At 35.0% G+C, this 22,247-nt stretch overlaps 1 long non-coding RNA gene across 1 annotated transcript; it reads left to right on the top strand.

Annotated features, from left to right (window-relative positions):
• Window positions 1-12,124: 12,124 nt before the first annotated feature.
• Window positions 12,125-13,892, top strand: LOC138319218 (uncharacterized). Its single transcript, XR_011207974.1, has 2 exons — window positions 12,125-12,428; window positions 13,795-13,892. It is a non-coding gene; the product is annotated as an uncharacterized lncRNA (long non-coding RNA).
• Window positions 13,893-22,247: the final 8,355 nt, after the last annotated feature.

Genomic DNA, 22,247 nt, shown 5'->3' with positions numbered 1-22,247 from the left:
GGTTGTTCCATCTTGTTGATTAATCTCGTTGTTGCGATAACCGGTTTTTCCCGTGTCTAAACGCTTTAAACAACGTTATCGAAGATACCCAAATCTGGAGTTGATACATGTAAATATAAGCATTAAACCTATCTTCCTATGCATCCAAAGGTCTATATAGCTACACGCATTACGAAGATTGTCTGCAAAGCATCTGGCGAATCTACATAGACCATAGATGCCATACGGAAGTTATCGATAATTGCTTAAAATATATGCCTTTTATTTTCTGCGACAGTAGAATCCATTATTAGAAGGTCTATCATAATTTTGAGTAGAATTATCTTTTATGTCCATTTTACTTCAGAAACATGGTTTATGCAGTTTCAGAGGAAAGAGGAATTTGTACCATACAAACCAAGGGACAATTAGAATTAGAAAAGTTTGGGAGACCTCGTGGGTAATCAGCTCAACTAATCCAAATAATGTTCCAACTCACAGCTCAAAGGACACCATTGATACACAGCCATTTGGTTATGATGATGGAAACCCGCTGTAAATGACACAGTACGCAACCTGTACAATCTTCCTGACAGGGGGGAGAGCTCATTGGGGGATAATGTTTGTGTTGATGAAACAGATAAATGGATGTCAGCGGAGAAGCATAAACAACCAACAGCAGGCTCACTAAAATAGCAACCCAATCGTAGAATTAGAAAACTGTATTCAGTTATCCCAACCCATTCTGGTATGGAAGTTAAGACAAAGGCGAAAGGTGATGAGCAATCGTAGAACAATATACCACAGATATACCCACACACCCTGGTGAGGAAGTAAAGACGAAAGGTGATGGTAGATCGTCAGAGAACAATATACACAGATATACCACACACACCCTGGTGAGGAAGTAAAGACGAAAGGGTGATGGCAATCGTAGAACAATATACACAGATATACCCACACACCCTGGTAAGGAAGTCAAGACGAAAGCTAAAGGTGATGTTTACAATATGTCCGATGAAAATAGTGGAGAGGAATTTCTCAGTCTTAAAAGAACTGGAGCTAATTACAAGACGAGGAGAAACAGACAGAGAAAGCTTTTACAGAAATCTGATAGTGGAGGCTCGGTAGAAAGTGTTTTATCTGACGATCAGAATGATTGTACAGAACACAGCAGAAAGAGACAGAAAGAGACTGTGAGTTTACCTAGTCCTCCGTATGTCCAGTCTGAATCGTCATTGGACAGTCTCAGTCAGCAGTCGGCAGCCATGATTAATGCCCAGGGAGAGCTTTACTCCACACAGGTCTGTCTGCAGCGAGAGAGGTCGGCGACAAAAACTAGAAAAAATTCTGGTAATGCAGAGGGTGACACTATTGTTATAAAGAGACAAACGAAAAGGAAGCGAAATACTTCTGGTCCAACTTTGAAGGCAAAACAACGAACAGCCCAGGAAAGTAATTTAGACTGTCATTCTGATAAATCTAATATTTCTAGAACGTAACGCAGGAAACCCAAGACAAGAATTTATGATTACTTACCTTCAGTAAAGCGAAACATTGAGGGAGGAACTGCCAGATTTACAGAATGATTTCACCCAAAGCAATGAAAGGATAACGCCAACAGACTCTATAGTGTGTACACGAAAGAAACAGCTTATCTTGAAAAGAGGGGGGACAGCCAGTCGCCGAACTTCAAAAAGCGACGAGGCTCAAGGTCTACTAACAAAAGTAGAAACTGTCACACCAGGTATGGTGTGAGCCTGATGAACAACATACAGAATCACCTTAAATTTTCCAGATACAGGAGATATACCACCCTCAAGTGTTCCCACAAACTAGTGGAGATGATGGCACCAAGCAGGCCGATTCACCATCCATGAATCAGGAAGAACCACGTACCAAATAAAAAGACACACCCGGTAACTGTATTATTAGCTCACACTGGTCCCGAAGGACCAAGGTGCACGTTTATGCCAATACCGTATGGCGTCACCCCCCGCGTCCGTCGTCCGTCCGTCCGGCGACTGTCCGTGGGCCGTTGGGTACCCGACCGTCAACCAAATTCGACTGTCTTCTTCCATAACCGCTGGTCGTCCGATTTCACAACAAAATTTTCGACTGTAGCATCCTTATCGTAGGCCTACTAAACTGTAGAAATTGTATCCAAATGATAGGGCTCATGACTCCCCCAGGGGGCCTGAAGGGGTAGGGCCAAGAAGGGGTCAATTTGGCCTATTTCCCACATATAAACGACTCTTCTCTGAAACCAAGCATGGGATAGGCACTTCTCCATAATGCAATAGGTATCATCCTTATATGGGAGTGGGGATTCAAAAATTGTACAAAGGAGATGGGCTTGACCCCCCCAGGGCCCTAGGGCCGGGCGCGCCAAAAGCGGCGGTCAATTTGGGATATACAACGAATTCTTCTCTTGGGCATAGCAATATAATGCAATTTGAGCATCCCAATATATGGGATTTATACAATGTACAACTGTATGAGGGGCTAGACCCCCCGGGTCTGAGGGCGGCTTGGTCAAACAACTATTTCCATATAAATCACTGCTGAAATAAGTCATGAGCATCAGCACTCCATAATGCAATAGTGTACAGTATTGTTATAGTAGATGCTCCACCGCTGATTCAAATATTGTACATTTGTTTCACTGACTAACCGGAAAAACATTGAAGGCAGACGGATTTAAAATGTGGGCAATTTGGGCTAATTCCATATAAACGTTACTTCTTTCTCATGCCAACAAAGACATGAGTGAAATTTGAGCACTTCATAATGCAATGGTAGCTATCTTAGTATAAGGGTATTGGATTTGAAATTGTACAGAATGATCATGGCTAGACCCCCATCTGGGCTTAAGACGGCATAGATGCGAGGTGCACAAAAGGGGTCAATTTGCGGCTACTATTTTCCATCTATATTACGCACTTGTTCTCCTGAAACCATATATACATTGGATAGCACCAGTATATTGTTCAATGTATCAATATCATTTATAAGCGGTTGGCGATTCAAAATCTTTAAACAAATGATGGAAAGCTGATTCCATCGAATGCTACGTGAGGGTCAACCGTCAATAAAGTCTGAGTCATTTGACTATTTTCTAATATTAAAAAACCAGGTGAGGTGCGATCCCTCGTGAAAGTCTTGATTCACGGTTTATAGACAATTTTCTGCTGTATATACAACTTGTGGTATCTGCCTTAACAGGTATATGAATCTCAGAAATTGTAAATGTATAAGCTTAATTCCCCGTTGTATGGCCCATTATCTGCTGGTTTTCTAAACTTGGTGAATTTCCATACAAAAATACTTGTTATCTAGACAACTTAGACCATTGAGGAATAGCCAATCTAATGAAATGGTATACATCACTTTGCTGCTCAAGTGTTTTGGAGTCAAACGTGGAATGATCCAGCTGACCCACCTGAAAAACGGCATTACTTGTACACGATTGGACTCTCATAAATGAGTCAATTTCATATAATTTCCGTTAAATAAAGACTTCTTTAAAAGAGTTTGACTTTTAGTATCAGCAAGTCAAGAATGGCCACATTTAGTTTTATTAGTCGCAAAGGTTTTTAATGGTCAAATTTGAACAAAACTTTGAAATTTTGTTATCAAATGTATAGTGGCGAGATCAGGCTGGTAATAATGGTAATTCCTAGACTAACAGAGCAATAGATGTGTCGATTTGTTTTTAAAAAGGTCAATTCTAGGCTACTCGTGACGTTTCATATAGTATTAGGACAGTTGTCGGATTAACGATTATGTATTGGACATATGGCATTAATGTGAGTGGTCAGGTTTGCAAACGTCAATGTTATTGAAAATCAAAATCAATAACCTTTGAATTGATTACCGACAACATTGCTTATTTGTTTCTAACATTCGTCAAACAAAATCCAATACTTAACTACTCATGGGAGAAAACAAACCAGAACGACTAGTCCAAAAGGATAAACCGGACCTTGTCTCAGGTAAAAGATGTTTATAAATGAAATATAAATATAAATCCCACATTAAGGTTATCCAGTATTTAAAGAACATCTCAATGGATTACACTCAGGAATTCCACAAATGACATCAGCTACGTTTAATAACTGAGTATGGCCAATCAAAGGATTATCTGGGTTTTCACGATCGAACTGTAAATAAACGTAACTGTATGCCACAGAAACAATATGAAAGATAGCACTAGGGTCAACATCATGTCTTGGCAAGATCCGTAAATGCAACATAATACATAACACTTCATATATATTTAAATAGACATATGCGCTGTTCATTTAAGAAGAACAGGAAACCCAAAAACCAATGTTAAATTTACACTTTGCATAACATGTGATGACAGAACATCTAGAAAATATTTGAGATTAACTATGGTGGTTGATAACGGTGCATTATTCATTGTCAATTTCTCGTGTTGTCATGACTTCTTGCCAAACGATGACCAATAATTAACCCATAGTAATTCACTCCCTGATTGTCTAGGAAAAGGTCTAGACATATTGTTATATTTAAGGGCTGGGTATTTATTTGATATAAATAACTAACAATTACTGATTGTATATACTCGATACATTTGTGAATTCCAAACAACTGTATATAATTAGTTTTTGACGATCAACATAATGGAAAGTCTAAAGTGTTTTCAAATTCAGTTGCAGATTTGTGTTCACTAGAATGATATGACAATAGGACTCATACAATATTTTTCAATGATAAAAGGAATTCAGTTATTAACTATTAAAAAATCGATCTACAAAACAAAAGAGTATATACACGATGGTTATCAACTGTTTATCACATCTCATGTGACAATTACGCCTAATTCGATAATCAGTGTAAGATGAAAAACACTAAATGGCTTATACTTAACCATCTAATGAAGTTTCTTGTCACTATTACTTAAAACAAGTTCCAGTTTGACATTTGAGTTTCATATTAGTTTTCTGATTTCAAAGATCGTAAACCGAATAAAAATTGTGAAGTTTCTATACTGGCCGCCAAAGATGTATGATAATAGGTCATCTGTTTACTGACCTCAGGTACTATAGAAATTTGTCTCACCTCAGCTAGATGTATAACCGCACCAGAATTGCGTTTCATGACGTTCGCGCCGTAAGTCCTATTATGGTACAAAAGCCTACTTTACAAATTTTCTCATTTCTTTCATGGATTTCCGCTATCCGACTTATTTCGTTTAACGAGTTTATTGCTGATGAGCAATGGAAATCGTATATGCTTTATATTACTAATGAATTGCCTGGTTAATCCGAACGACCACTATCATACATAGGAATTCGAAGACAGAAAAAATGGCTAGAAATCGATTCTCGCCACAAGTTATGATGCTTAATACAGCGAACGACTTTTTCTGTTGGATTTATCAAATTATTTTGCAAACAGAAATTCTCAATTTAATTTGCAGTACAGCTTTATGTGGACATCGGATAATCCATTATCTCACCATTGTTGGTGTGTCCTGAGTATATAATTCTATTACACGTTGAACCATAAACCTAAAATATCCCGCCTACAATCCTTGGCTTAATGTCACTTTACCTAGTCTGAATTGGCATTCACCCCTTCCGTAGTTATCATGTAATTGTTATTCATAATGTTAACGCAGCTTTATGCACCTTACATGTTTAAACTGCTACGTTAATTGAGGATTCATAGCCGAACATCGTTTGTCATTTAAAAACCCGTTATTCACATCATGTTGTAATCTCGTATGCCTTCTGAGTATAGTTATTGTTAATTAACTACGATATCAAATATCCATATAAATTGGTATTTGGTATACTACCGCATAAAACAACATCGGCATCGAGTTTGGCCTTATAGAACTTATTACCAAATCATATAAATGGCAACTTTCCATGCAAAGGTGGATTAGACTACTTTACATATACGTATCAACGTGGGTCTAGTCAAAAAAGTGGTAGACTTATAAAACGGCGGGGGGGTAAGTATTTATCATAGCCTTTTATACATAAAAGTTGTTTATATCTCTTGTCATTAGGCTAGGTCACACTGGTGTTGTTGACAATGTAGTTTAGAGGAAAGCGATAACAGACGTCGAGAATTAGAGTCCATTTTTGAGGGCCCCAATGGTGTGAATTTTTCGACAAAAAGTCTTACAAGTCGAACGTGTGATTTTGGACAAACTTGCCGAATAAGTCAATTTGACCGGAAAAGTTCTGATGTATTTTATATTAGGTTAGGAGATCCTGGGTGTGGACATGAGGCATTAAGGTCAGTTTCAATTTGAAGAGAGATCCTGGAGTGGTGCCAATATTGTTGTAAAGGGAGCCATCAGGTGGGGGATTGCTTGTGTCAACAAACCATAGATTACGAAATAATATTACGGTCATTGCATATTCGTGAAATTTGAGAATAGCAATTCTGTCATATTCCCCTAAATAAATAAAGTGGTCCTTTAGTATGCCACTCTCCTGAGACAGTAAAACTGTTCAAAATGAAATAAGTTATAACTATCCAGATATGATGACACGATCCTTCCCTCCCGTGTAATTCAATTAATATGCATTCCACTTAGTACGCTACATGTAAAATGGGGGATGTTAGCTTAGGTTATTCAGTACACCTGAAAACTGAATGGTAAGTCACCAACATCACACCCTATCGAAAATTGAACATTGACTAGCAACTGTGGGTGTTATAAAATAATAATTTGAACGTTGGTGAACAAAAATGGCTAATTTGCTTGTAACCTAAGGATTGTAGAAGTGCATTTTGAAATTGTGAACATTATAAGATTTGACTGTCAAATGAAGGCTTATCAAATGCATATAGAACAAAATTAAATCCTGCATTGGGATTAATCCGTATATTGATATCCATAATACAATGTAAATCTATGGAGAGAATATCAGTAAACATCAAATCGCTTCGTAATGTATACAAGACTTTGATAATCCCAAGTTTACAAAATCGCATAGAAAGTTACCAGGCATTATATTAATAATGTACCAGAAGTTGTTTAATGGCATGTATTGTCCACAAGGGTTTTAGGGATGAAGGGGTGGACAACATGGGAAAGTTCATTTATTTTGGAATATGGAATCCAATTATCAGAAGTTTTGTGACAATTAGCGTGTAACAAGAAAGTTAACTCGAACTGACGAGCTGCTGAGCGTGACGAACCAATTTAGGTAGATATACCTTCTATTATGAATAAATGAATGAATCTCAAAGTGGATAGAAGAATAAAAGTTAATTTTTATGCGTGGGTATATAAAAAGATTCAACATACCTTTGATATTTCATCAGCCTGCAGTGGAATCCAAATTAGAATAGAAAACATTTGATACAACTTCATGGCCTATAGGTCAGTAGCAGTCAGTTATTGTCTGTATTTTTTTAGTCAGAAGGTCAATCCGGTATTTATACACGGTGAAGATTCTGCATAGGTAATCTCGTTTTGAATAGTAAATGTCCCAATTCCTTATGCTCATTGGAAGACATTTTTCCTAATCAAGTCTGTGACCTAATATAATATGTCAACTTGGAGTGGTGATATAATCATATAAATAAAACATTCTTCATTTTGTAATGCTATTTTTGATTCACTGTTACATTTTTGATTGGTATTTATACAAGTGATGCCTCAACTCAAAAATATTAATTTGTTGTTTCTTGCTATTTTCCATAAAATCATATAAAATAGCTGGGAAGCATTTAATAATAAATCCCTCATTTAATCCGAGGTTCGGACTCAACTATGGTATTACACGATAGAGTTACTGAGAGCCTAAGTATTCACATACAACTAGTTTATAAGCGAATCAATTTTGTGAATAGGTGGTCATTCTTGGAACAAGTTTATAAATGAGACGTTTAGCCATATTCAACATGGAGTGTTCGTTGAAATTACCATTATCGTGCATTCAAGATTAGCGATCATGGTATGAAATATTTCAATATTTTTCAGACTATTGAATAAGAAATTCTTCCACATTTCAACAATTGCAACTACATAGGTTCAGAAATAGCTAAACACATGAAAAAAATAACATTCAGGTAGAAAAATATTGAAATTGAATGACAGATTTTGCCCCATGAATACGATCATGTATAATTTGAAATGTTTTAGAAATTCAATGAATTTTAGCTTATAAGATTTTCACAGGTGTTCATCCCAGTATACATCTTTTTAAGTATCAGCGAATTCCGTGTTCTTAGTCAATTAAATTGGCACGTACAAGTTACTCCCCTTGACCTTGATAATCGATGATAGGCTTTTATGTAATATACGTGTATCATAATTAATACTTCGTTTGTTATGATTTATAGGTATTTTTATATCATTACGTTAAAAATATTGAATAAACGTATTTCTTCTTCAAAATACGAAACCTAAAGCCATTGTTAATTGTGTACTATGTATGCATATAGCTACGTATCCCACTCTTGATCTATCGTACGGCAAATTGCCTAACAAAGGATCAATATCATCTACGTTCTTGGCATAAAAAAAACTATGATAACAAATAGTTGTGAACATTTTATGAACTCATATAATTGTTATTTTGTATAATGTGTGTTTTTAATGACCATTTCCACAAGTCTTTGCTTTCTGACTAACAGACGTTTGTAACAACCACGCGCCCGTTCACGTCTAACTTCGTGCACAATGTCACACACGTGTAAATGGCATATGCCGTAGCCTTTATATCTTATACCATAGGCGATGAATTCGAATAGATTCACATACATTTAAAATTCTTATTAATTTTGTGAGTATTATCTCACTTTATTGCATTCGATACTCATAGCGATATATTCTGCATGCGAAACAAGTAAGGTATCTACAGCATATGTACCCGTACCCAAGCTCAAACTGCATGTTTAAAAGTGTGTGGCTAAACATATATTGCGTATCTCAATAACAACACTGAAGTTTGATCTCCTATAGAAAACCAATGAACCGTTACATGACTGCATGTACCCGTGTGAAAGGTGTTCAGGTAAACGCCCGTGGCTATGACCTGGCAGCCGTCGTTATGACAACACACTCAGTGTCAAGTGATTGTGTGTATTGTACACATGACTGTAGCTGGCCTTGGATTTTCTCGGCACGTGGCGACAACAAATTGTCCAGATTATTGCGGGAATTTATTAACGAAAATGACATTCCGTTCCCAAAATGGAGTTCCGGATTCGGAATACGAATTTCCGGACTAGTGAGTATAAATAACGTTACGGAAATCCGTTCCCTGACATTTCTGTTCGGATTGTGAGTTTTCCGGACTACCGGCGTCCGGATTATCGCGGGTCCACTGTATATATTATAGTATCAAGGGTATGAACTCGACGATCGAAAAAAACGGACCTATTTTTTTAAAACCGTGATTATTTTAATAAATTGGTTCTATACAACATTGAAGGATATTTTACATTAAAGAGAAATAATTTATCTTTCCGTTGAGTGCTTCATCAACAAAATTGGCCAAGTATTGACGAAGTTATGGCTTGATGAATCGGGAAATTTATGTCAAATATGCTAGGTAGACATTTCCCTGTCCGGTCGAAATGTCGTCTCGGCTCTAATGGGTACCTCAAAAACCAAGCCAAAATCACAAAATCTACGCTTGTGGTGGTAAACAGTACCCATAACTGTGTTCATCCACAATCTCCTTTGGAGGTGTCATGACCCGTACTTTGTAGAATCTCCATTTAAACATTGTGTAGCTCACTTACTTTAACCGTCACCGCCATGTTCATTTTTCTCTCGGAACGCTCCTCCACTTTACATATCGTGACTACATTATGCAAATTATGTAGTGTTGTGCTTGTGGGTAAACTCGAGAAGCGTTCCGAAAAACAAATGAACATGGCGGTGACGGTTAAAGTAACAGAGCTATACGATGTTTAAATGGAGTATCTACAAAGTACGGGTCATGACAACTCCAAAGGAGATTGTGGATGAATACAGTTATGGGTACTGTTTACCACCACAAGCGTAGATTTTGTGATTTTGGCTTGGTTTTTGAGGTACCCATTAGAGCCGAGACGACATTTCGACCGGACAGGGAAATGTCTACCTAGCATTTTTTTCGTAAATTTCCCAATTCATCAAGCCATAACTTCGTCAATACTTGGCCAATTTTGTTCATCAAGCACTCAATGGAAATATAAATTATTTCTTTTTAAGGTAAGATATCCGTCAATGTTGTATATAATCCATTTATTAAAATAATCACGGTTTTAAAAAAATAGGTCCGTTTTTCTAGACCGCCGAGTTCATACCCTTGATACTATAATATATATATGTATACTGTTAGTTTAATAAAATCGTGCCAGGTCCCTGTGGCTGAAACTGTGTATAGTTACCCTCTGATGTGGCTTAAGGTCTGCTAGTTTCTTTGATAAAGTTTCAAAGGGATATTCATGTGACCAGAGCACGTCCCACTTGGACTCGCTGTCACCAACAGCATACCCAATTCTGTCAAACACAGCAAATACATGCTTCAGGTAGCCAGTTCCAAGCTGTAAAGATAGGGTTTGGTAAAATTACTACAGAGAAAGAAAATTATATGTCCCCAGTCATTTTTTCATAGACCTGTTATATCATCACATACATGTACATGTATCATTTCAAAAATAAAAGGACCATAAAATTGATTGCAATGCTTCTAAGGGTTTTGTAATACTAGCAGCAAAAAAAACAATGGAAAGTGCTAAATTTACAAATTTTTCATAATGAATTTTATTATTTATCCTTGTCAAGCATTTCACTAAATATAGATCAAAATCAGAATTTGTTGATGGATGCAGAATAAAAGAAGTTTATGTCAAAATTGCATAGCCAATAGGACCAACATGATAAGATTTTACATAGATCAACCAGATTTTCTATAGCCATGCACTGGTAACCCAAAATATGTTAATCTTGCCGAAACTTGTTAGAATAACGGCAGAATACTTAATTTTTAACAAGTTTCGGCAGGATTAGCATATGTGCTTTTTTATTCAGTATTAACTCTTTATATTAAGACTCTTCCTCAGAATTCCAATTCGATTAATAAAATTAAGTATTTCTGCCGTAAAATTAAGTATTTTTCTGTCCGCCGTGGGTCGTGACGGCTGACGGTCGAATAACAGAGGGTATCAGTCACAATTACCCAACTTCGTTACGTGCACGGCTATTTATTGCTACATTGTCGGAGGTTGGGAATCGCCAAACTTTTCCGATGCGACGGTGAAATTAACAGATTCGGCGATAGAATTAAGAGTTTCTGCGTTTATATTCAGTGTTTCTGCGTTTATATTCAATGTTTCTGCGCTAATATTAACACATTTCGTCGCTTACATCGAGCGGGCGCGCCGAGCCGTGACGGCCGAGCACACGGCTTACACAGGTAAACTTTACCTTGTGAAACGAGACTTACAGTACGTACAGCCGCCAGCCGATTGTACCTGTTAAATAATTATGTTTACAATTCTCTTTTCCCCTTTAAAAATACATATATCCTCATTATCCTATTCTCCTATCTTTTGTTGTTTTCTTTCCCGCGTCTCGTCATTTGAGCTATGCATTTTGCACCTTTTTTCGGAAGAGTTCCGATACGAGCGGTAACAAATGAATAACTGTCAAGCGGTAACAAATGAATAACTGTCTAGGTTACGTGTAAAATATGTGTATATACACGGGGATTAACTATGACAAACAAATTATGTTTTTGATTATGTGCAATTACATGTATGTATATTCTTCTCACAAATTTGAGTTGTTGACGATATTAAAATAAGATCGTTTTCCATAAAATAAATAAATATTTGTTATTTACAGACGTTTTGAAAGATATTTTGCTGTTGCCTTTAATTGTAAAATGCTGATTAAGTGTTATACATAATGATCTGCTTTTCAGGTTTGCTGAATTGATTTGATATACATTAAACGACCGATATCATATTCTGGTAATTATTTGATGTACTTTGTTGCACGTAATGCCAGTATAGAGGCCAAACTTAACTGGTGAACTAATACGATAAAATTTAATTCATATTGTCAGAAACAATTATACATAATATGTTTCTGATTAAATACATGTTTAGTTTTAAGAAGTATTCGTCAATTATTTATAATAAAATTTATAATGAAGTAACGTCACCGTACCACATTTGGTACAAATTTGACATATTTTTTGCGATATTTTTAATATGCATTCCTTGTGATTCAATGTTTGTCAGTTTCTGACAAGGACTGCCTCTGGGGTGTACGTCCACAATAAAAAAAATTATCGTCGTAACTGCAAGCTAAAAATAGACCGGTTTTATTCCTCACTACGTCACTTCCGGTTTTGATACAGCGAGCGGACCCCTTTTGGTACACGGGACGTTTTGCTTTGAGATTCTCGATTTATATGCTGAAATTTTAATTTATGCACTTTGATGGAAAGGTATGGTATTCATTCATCATTCTGTGTGACTGTCTTTGATATTTACCGACGATTATTTAAAAAGTACCGCCATTCAAAACACTACCTAATCTGGCGAGTCATTTCCCGTATTTTTCAGTGAAATTGAAAAACGGTTTGGTGTTACAATTGAAATATGAGGAATATCCACTACACTTCTTCATATAAACTGATTTAAAATAGAACATACCTGTTTCAGAATATTCTGCAATCTATAAATCCCGGTAAATACCAATTTTCAAAACTTTTTAAAATATGTTATCAAAACGAAACAAGCACCTGCTCATTTGCATATAAAATTTGAAATAACATGCCTAAACAGTCCATATTATAACTAGGCCTATACTATAGATCTATCCAGTATCCATTCTCCAAATGAAGCATTAGAAATAAAGCAAATAGAACATAATTATAAGATATGGTATCTGGTTTTATAAGATTTTATCAATTGCACCATGTAGTGTACATTACATATTGTGAAAAAAGAGCTTGTTCAGAACTGTTTGTATGTAAAATGTATATAACCTTATAATGTGCATGTATTTAATTTGATAAGACTTCATTTAGCCCTCAATACACAGCTAATGCATAATAGTACATACTTGCTGAAAATCTTGTTATGCAACTGTATCATGAGGTTGAGAACTTGTTAATAAATGTTATTTATATGAAAAATTAAACAAAATCATAGATAAATACATGTAGGTATATTGGGTAATTAAAAATGTTATTATGTATTATGTATGTATGATATTTAGAAATAATTTTATAAATTACAATACAAAATGAATTTATACACTCTTCTGTTTTAATTTTTTACAACTCAATTTTGTTATAATCTTCCATTTTTTATTTTAAAAGGTTTGCATTACAAAACATTACATATTTAAATTTTCCCATATTAATTTATTAAGAGGATTCAAATACATGTGATTCATGTATAATTATTTTATAGCATATATAGATATTTTTATGGTAAAACAAATACCATTCTATTCAATTACTGGGTATATAAATCACCAATGACTAGATATCCTTCCTTCTGTTAACTTATTATATGTAATTAATTATCTACATGTAAATCATTTTTACCTGGGAGTTTATCTGTAAAATGGTAAAATTATACAGGGAATGATATATATAAATATATCCTGTCCATTTTTACTGGAAGACCACAAATAAGAGGTTAAGAAAAGTCCTCATAATGGTCATGTCAATGCAATAATATTGTATTTTTACCTGTACATGGTGCATTTTGTTCCCTATAGAACAAAGATACCCTATAATCAATAGCTCTGTACCTGGTATAATTTTTCATGTCTAATTTTCTATTTTGTTTATGTTGCAGGTATGGAAACCCCCATAATATAAGAAGAATTTCTTGAGGCTACACATACCTTTTCTATATGTAAAAACCAGACAGTATTAAATGCATGGAAACCATAATATTTTTTTTTTATTTCCTGAGTTTATCATCTGTTACAAAATTTCTTTTGTTCATTGGAAAACTGCAGCATTCAGCATTTAGCACAATAATTTTGGAACATATTGCCATATGCAAACCTATATGAAGACGTGAATGTCTCAGAAAATGGTTTTACTGTGAAATTAAGTATGATTTTTAAGAAAAAAGATCTAGTTTATAACTGGAATTGCCCTAATTATGCTTGTTAATTTTCAGTAAATACATTACAGCACTCATTAATATATCAATTTGTTCTTTCTTTAAAGTTATAATACTGGGAATCACAATATAGAGTATGCATGGTAATAGTATAGGTACAGGCAATATATACCTGGTACATGTACATTTATACTTGTAGGTACTAGGTAATACATGCAGGTACACTGTATAATTGCATATTAAGTTCATTAGTGGATAAAAATGGATGCAATAGGGCCTAAGGAGGTAGTACAGTTTCATTTAAACACAACAATACTGAACACACAATTACAATTCTTACAATATCTTCTTACAAGTTACAGATGAAAATAAATGATCCACGTTTGTTCAATTCAGGATCACTTGCAATTGGAATATGAATTATCTATACATGTATGTGTATACATGGCCTCACATTGATATTAGTTTTGATGCTATGCACTGACCATATTTTGGTTGGTATATCAATATTGATTCCTAAACACAGTTTTCAGAAATGCAGAATTTGTCATACCTGTTTAAGAATTTTTATATCTATATATTTATATTTTATAACATTGCAACTTTAAATCAAGAATACAACTACCTTTTTAATGTAAATAGAAAAGATGGAGAGAGAGAATAAATGAAATATTTGTGAGCAATGTCTTCTATATAATGAAAGATCTAGGATGTACATGTAAGTTCAATGTTATATTTTTTCCATGACTGCATGTGACATTAAATCCCCATGGTGATTCTCAACACTGATCCAGTTTATTGCTTTTTTTGTGTAATGAACTCTATTAACAATGAAATAGTATTTGCCTGCAAATCTGGATTAAGTCATTTTATAATTTTGAGGAACCACTTTAAAAAAATCTACTGAGATACTGCTTACATTAAGTTACATGTATCTGTACTGAGTACATTTGTATGTCATTGTCTTGGGGAAATGTCAATGGTCTGTTGTTTGATTATCTCATTTTATTTAAGACAAAAAATCATATGGTGTACATGTAGGTTATCTTACAATCTTAATGATTAATAGACAGAAAGTAATAATTGACACCAACACATAATACATATCCTTGCTATAAATCCGGATCTCATTAAACCCCCAACTGAGCACCTGGCCTGGTAGATCGTTTTAGTCAGCAACGTTGAGGCATGCGCATTGGTAGTAAAAACAAAAATGGCGAAGCGGGATTTTTGAATTGCGGTGTTACACTAAGAAAAGTGGCGTATCTGCGCTAATAAAAGAGGTATCGTTATGAAAATGATATCCGAAGAATTTTAGTGATATAGAGATTTATTTAATGCGTTTACTTTAGATGAAAACGGATAACAATGTAGCATAAAATAGCCGTCGAATGGCTCAACGGCACCCACTGCTAACATTTACGGCCATTTCGCCCATTTCGATGTAGGCTTATAGGAATATAATCTAGACGATCGAAGTCAAATTTGAGCTTAAATTGTCATTTTATACTTGTATTTTCATATCACAATAGTATAAATAACAAAACACAGTAACTAGGATTTTAGAGGGGAAAACCCTAATTTTGTACCAAAAGGGGTCGTGTACCAAATGGGGTACGGTGACGTGTTATACATAATGATCTGCTTTTCAGGTTTGCTGAATTGATTTGATATACATAAAACGACTGATATCATATTCTGGTAATATTTGATGTACTTTGTTGCATGTAATTCCAGTATTTATTTATTTCTGCGTTTATATTCAATGTTTCTCCGTTTATATTCAATGTTTCTGCGTTTATATTAACACATTTCGTCGCTTACATCGAGCGGGCGCGCCGAGCCGTGACGCAAGGTAAGCCTAGTACTATACATGTATACAGCATATATACGTATACGTTAGATCTACAATTTGAGTTTTTCGAGTAAATGGTTATTCTAGCTTTATGATGTAGATATTTTCAGTTTCAAAACATTCCATTTACACCACTTCAAAAATTCAAACAAGCATATATTTAACTTTAGATTAGATAATCAGTCCAATTTGATAGCGATATCAAAATGATGTTCGGATCAGTCTGGACTGAGATTTAGATAGCATATGATGTAAATTTCAGTGTAATAAAAAAAAAGTATAATGTAACACTATCTTTTTACGAGTAAAATCCCAAAATTTAGCATGAATATATCTAGAATCCGTGTTTTTATTTCATTCAAACTTCTGCTATAACGATATGATGCAAACACGGCACCGTTTTTGAGTAAAAATAAAATGTGGACGGTTATCAGTTATGTGATATTGGAGTTACAGTACCAAACTTATACCGAAAATAATATGTATATCTATATTGTTGCCTTTGAAACTTTATCCATAACGTTTACTAAAAAGCAGAAATACATCAATGGTATTTCTGATATATGTTCCTATATTACAGTTTAAGTGTAGATTTAAATTCATTATTTCAAAATTATACTAAATCCTTAATAGTATATTCATTGTCGACCGTTTTGTATATCATACCGAGATTTAATAGTATGATATATGAACATTTATCGTATAATCCAAAAAGTAACCACATACAGTGTTCAAATGAAAATTGAAATTATTCGTATAAGGGCATTAAAAATAGATATAATATCTTGTACCTTTTTAAAAATATACTAAGTGATATTTAAATAAGTATATTTAGTGTGATAATGTTGTAACCCTTCTTGTATGACTATACATGTACATTAAGATTCGAAACGGTGAAAATACATGCTTAGAATTTTTACTAATACCTTAGAAATTACTGGAGATTGCTATATGCCACGATTCCGTAATTACAGTCTAGACTGGAATAATTTTTAAGGTTAAACCTTTAGTTGAACTAGTTCTTAGAACCATTTTTGTTTCTGAATAAGTCACCTTCCATTTTTGTTTTACCTGCGTACGACATATATATATATGTGTATGTAATATGTATTCCTAGGTATGATCAGGTATATTTTATTTCCATTTGCTTTTACATCTTCATTCTAAAAATGGAGGTGACAATAAAAAAACCTAGAGCATAGATGTACGGGGTTTCCATAATTCAAATCACAATCCAATTAACGGATGTCCTAACCTGATTGACAGTAAGACAATAGCAAATACCCGATATAGTCCACCGAATAGCAAATTGCCCGCGGCCAGGTAATTACAGGTGAGTTCGATGAATGGCGTTGTGTACAGGTAAACAACATCCTGGTCAAGGTATTACATAACCATCAAACCAAAGGCATGGCTAATTATATATCTATAATGTCGGTGTATCTACTAGTATATCGATTAAAAATTGAAAGCGACCGCACGGTCTGAAAAAAATAGTTTGTTTTGCTTAATATCTCAATATTTAGATCTTTTATAATATCGAAAGTAAATTCTTTCTATCACATGTTGAAACGTTTAACGGTATTGTAATAAATGTATCTCGATTTATTCGGTTAGCATCACACAACACAATGTTTGTAATGATAAATCATCGGTGTGTACATATGTCAAGCATCATATCCTTGATGCTTTAATCAAGAATTTCTTCAATTGTTACGTAAAATTTCATTCTACAGTCACAAACTTTGCAATTCACAATGTATCAAAGATACAGACTGCGTATTCGTTGCTGAACTCCTCGACAAAAAATCGGAAACTTTTATTTCTGTGTGGATACCTGCTATTAGAGCACAAATTAGAGTATTTGAAACATCGAATTTCACTCTTTTAGTTATTTATATTCGAGACAAAGTTATTGTACGATTAACTTCACTCAAAAGTAATCATAAAAAAATCTTTGATCGGCTTTTCCTGTGACCGTCGATGTAAGTGATAGCACATCAGTTAAAGTACAGCAATAAGCCACGGACTATTGTGACGTCACACGGTTTAGGGCTAGAAAATATGCATAATCGGGCGGTCAGAAAATTTGACCTCGATATCGGCGGTTTACAGGTTATTCCGGTCGCGCGCGGCACGGAGAGGTTTCTACACGGTCTAATAAAGCCATTTCCAGCATAAACTGAAATTATCATTTTTGACTGCACAAATCCTTTAAATATATCATGGAATTATAAATGCTTATAAATGCTTATAAATCCTTGTATATACAATTGTATGTAATCGTGTTCCGTATTTTATTAACACTTTTTGAACTTGATTTAGGCCTAATAGTTATCGGACTAACGCACCATTTTATCATAATAAAAATGTAAATGTGTACAGATTACCGAGTACCCGGATGTACTGTTACGTGAATCTCCTAAAATTGCTGACTTGCAATATGGCGTGTGTGTCAATGATTATATATGCCAATTCATAAATACTTGGTTCTGAAACCACCCCTGAAACCACCCCCATTTTGTATCCCAACATCGTCAAAAGTATCATCAAGGATTTATAAGTGAGAACTGTCTCTTTACCCTACTAAACACCACGCGTAACGAACCGGGAAATCGAGTCCAACGAAACACCAATGTAAAGTTAATAAAATTTCACAACGTTTAGTACTTGCTTTAAGGACGGAAGATTTAGAAGATATGTCTTAAATTTTTGTTAAAAAAATACGACAACTCATGAAATGACGCTTCAGAAAGTAAGACGGTAACCCTCGCACCCACAAGCTACATCAAAGGCTGCGCCGGCGGATATCAACGGAAAATCAGTCGTCTCCCAACGTCACGGTCAGTACACAAACGCAAAAGCTCCTACGTCGTACTTGCCCAAAACCCAGCGTGACTTATTCACCTCACATACGTCCTTGGTATCATCAAGGATGTATTTTAGACAAAAATCCTTAGTATCATACTATCATCTTATTATAAGCGACCGCGGTGTGAAAAAGTGCTCACAGAAATTAGACATACACTACATATGAAACTATATATACTATGGTCTCATTAAATTATTAGGTAGCTGTATGACTGTGTTTCTGGTGTTAAAAATCATACACATATGATCGCATTGAAAAAGTGTATACAACTATCGTCGGCCATTTTTCTCACTTCGAGCTCCCCAAAATGCATACGCATCCCCTTCGTAACCCCGCAGGGTACCGCTAGCTAGCTCCTACCCGTGGTGTCAGGATGGCCCCAATATAGCTAAATTTGTCCACGGCGTCCGTTATCTGTGGAGTTAATTAGTCGGATGACACGTGTGCGGTACACAGTACACCTGAGAGGTGTATCTATGGCGACAACATATAAGTAAATGTACAGGTAATATAATTCACCTGACAGAGAGAGAAGAACATATACTGGCAATAAGGTTTTTTTTTTGTAAAGTTCATTCTTTGTAAACCCCCATTAAAGTGTACTGGGTTAAAAAGGGTCTTCCCGAACTTCACTGACAATCTAGTCTCTGTCTTTCGTTGATTAGCATTTTGAGTATATAATTTTTAACAAATGTATAGCACAGTGATCGTTCATATGATATTTTATGTTTATCATAGTGACGTTGTGTATCGATTAAGTCACGCACTAAATATAGCCTTGAAAAAATTGCTAGCTGTTGGTCGGTTTGTGTTGACACAATATTCCATGTTAATGTGTATTTTATGGTGTAATACATAACATGCCAGCTATGATAACTCCCAGTAACTGGGTTTCGAAAGGTGTGCTCTTAAACTGAAAATTGTATGAAAATTCTGTTATTATGTGACCGTCTTATTAGTGCTTTATTCGATTCGTGCCATGACGGTTCATCAGGATATTTATTCAAACCAATATTATTTTCACTTTTGTGTCTCTTTTTTAGAAATAAGATATGATGATTAATACAGACACCGGTATATCCCGATGTCATTTCCTATAACGAGTTGTACATAGATCTAACAAATATCCCCAGCTAACCAGTTGCTTTTAAAGACGTTTTTAATATTGTCCAGTGATAGTAATATTAGGAAAAAAACCCTTTTAAAGATATTTTTAGGTGTAACGACGTCACGAGTATAAAAAATGCATACTGAATCAGAAACGTATAAAAAATTAATGTATGTCGTTAAGTTTCAGATTCAATAAGTTAATCGACAAAGAAATAATAATTTTTAAAAAATACAATCGTTGAAACAGCTCACTACCATTATGTGTAAACTGGAATATGAAGAAATATACACGTTTTATCATTTAACCAATCGATGAATACAGCTCCCTATACTACTCTCCTTATGGTCGTATCCAGAGTACCTCTCTTTGACGACACAAAAGAAATCATACATGACCAAGCTAAGTTCGCTTCGTTGTAATAACATAGGCCTGGGCATGGCCTCGTAATTAGGGTAGTAGTAAAAACCTTTACCATAACACTGACTAATTAGCAAAGACAGTATATCACCATTGTTTATTTAAGTCAAACATGTAATTATGTAATATCAAATAAAAAAAAAAAACAATTGTGAGAAAGAGTGATCTTTTTAATGACCAATTAAACTTCTTAATTGCCGGAATCTTGTTTTGATTTTATAGTCTTTGTCATTCCGACAAAAAATATCAGTGGCCAAGGCTATAAATACTCCCTCACACAATCCTTATAGTATCATACAACATGAATACCTTTCAAGAAGCAACCTACCGATACCTGTTCAGCGACACCAAGAAGACCTGCATCCTCGGTCACAGCTTTATCAGACGCCTCATCGCCCGATGGAGAAAAGAAGAAATACCACTACCCAATTGGTCATTCCATGCCTTCGGACGAGGTGGTTTGAAGCTTTGACAGCTGAGAGACATCGTACTAGCCGAAGATTTTTCCATCTATCACTCCGTCTTTGTACAGATAGGCGAAAATGACATCGCTGACCAGTCAACGGCCCGTACAATTGGACTTCTTCAAGAAATCCATCAACTGTTTATCGCCCAGGGTGTAGAAGTGGTGATGTTCGGCGAGCTTTTTCCGAGACACGATCGCAAATTCAACAAGACCGCATCACTTATCAACAGAATGATGAAGAAACAACACCCTGACATCATTTGGCAACACGACAGAGACTTGTTGAAGACAACCTCAATCCGAGCTAAAGATGGTACACACCTGAAACCGTCGGCGGAAGTTGCTTTCTCCAACAGCATTGACCGGGCCATCAGACACATGAGGGCTTGATCTTATAATCAGCCAATCCTTTATAAAAAAAGCCATTTTCATGGCTACCCAAATATCACAAAAAGACCCATGAACACTCGAAAATACGCATTTATATATTACGAATTATATATCTTTAGCATGAATAAAAACAACTGAAAATTGACACGTGTATACTATTTATAATTTTATTATAAATAATTGACGAATACTTCTTAAAACTAAACATGTATTTAATCAGAAACATATATGTATAATTGTTTCTGACAATAATATGAATTAAATTTTATCGTATTAGTTCACCAGTTAAGTTTGGCCTCTATACTGGCATTACGTGCAACAAAGTACATCAAATAATTACCAGAATATGATATCGGTCGTTTAATGTATATCAAATCAATTCAGCAAACCTGAAAAGCAGATCATTATGTATAACACTTAATCAGCATTTTACAATTAAAGATAACAGCAAAACGTCTGTAAATAACAAATATTTATTCATTTTATGGAAAACGATCTTATTTTAATATCGTCAACAATTCAAATTTGTGAGAAGAATATACATACATGTAATTGCACATAATCAAACACATAATTTGTTTGTCATAGTTAATCCCCGTGTACATTTGTTACCGCTCATATCGGAACTCTTCCGAAAAAAGATGCAAAATGCATAGCTCAAATGACGAGACGCGGGAAAGAAAACAACAAAATATACATGTAGGAGAATAGGATAATTAGGGTATATGTATTTTTAAAGGGGAAAAGAGAATTGTAAACATAATTATTTTTCAGGTACAATCGGCTGGCGGCTGTACGTACTGTAAGTCTCGTTTCACAAGGTAAAGTTTACCCGTGTAAGCCGTGTGCTCGGCCGTCACGGCTCGGCGCGCCCGCTCGATGTAAGCGACGAAATGTGTTAATATTAGCGCAGAAACATTGAATATAAACGCAGAAACATTGAATATAAACGCAGAAACATTGAATATAAACGCAGAAATAAATAAATACTGGAATTACGTGCCACAAAGTACATCAAATATTACCAGAATATGATATCGGTCGTTTAATGTATATCAAATCAATT

This window comes from Argopecten irradians, chromosome 3, assembly GCF_041381155.1.
Source record: "Argopecten irradians isolate NY chromosome 3, Ai_NY, whole genome shotgun sequence".
NCBI classification, from domain to species: Eukaryota; Metazoa; Mollusca; class Bivalvia; order Pectinida; family Pectinidae; genus Argopecten; species Argopecten irradians.
The sequence above is the reverse complement of the archived record's forward strand: the minus strand, read 5'-3'. Positions and strand labels throughout refer to the sequence as shown.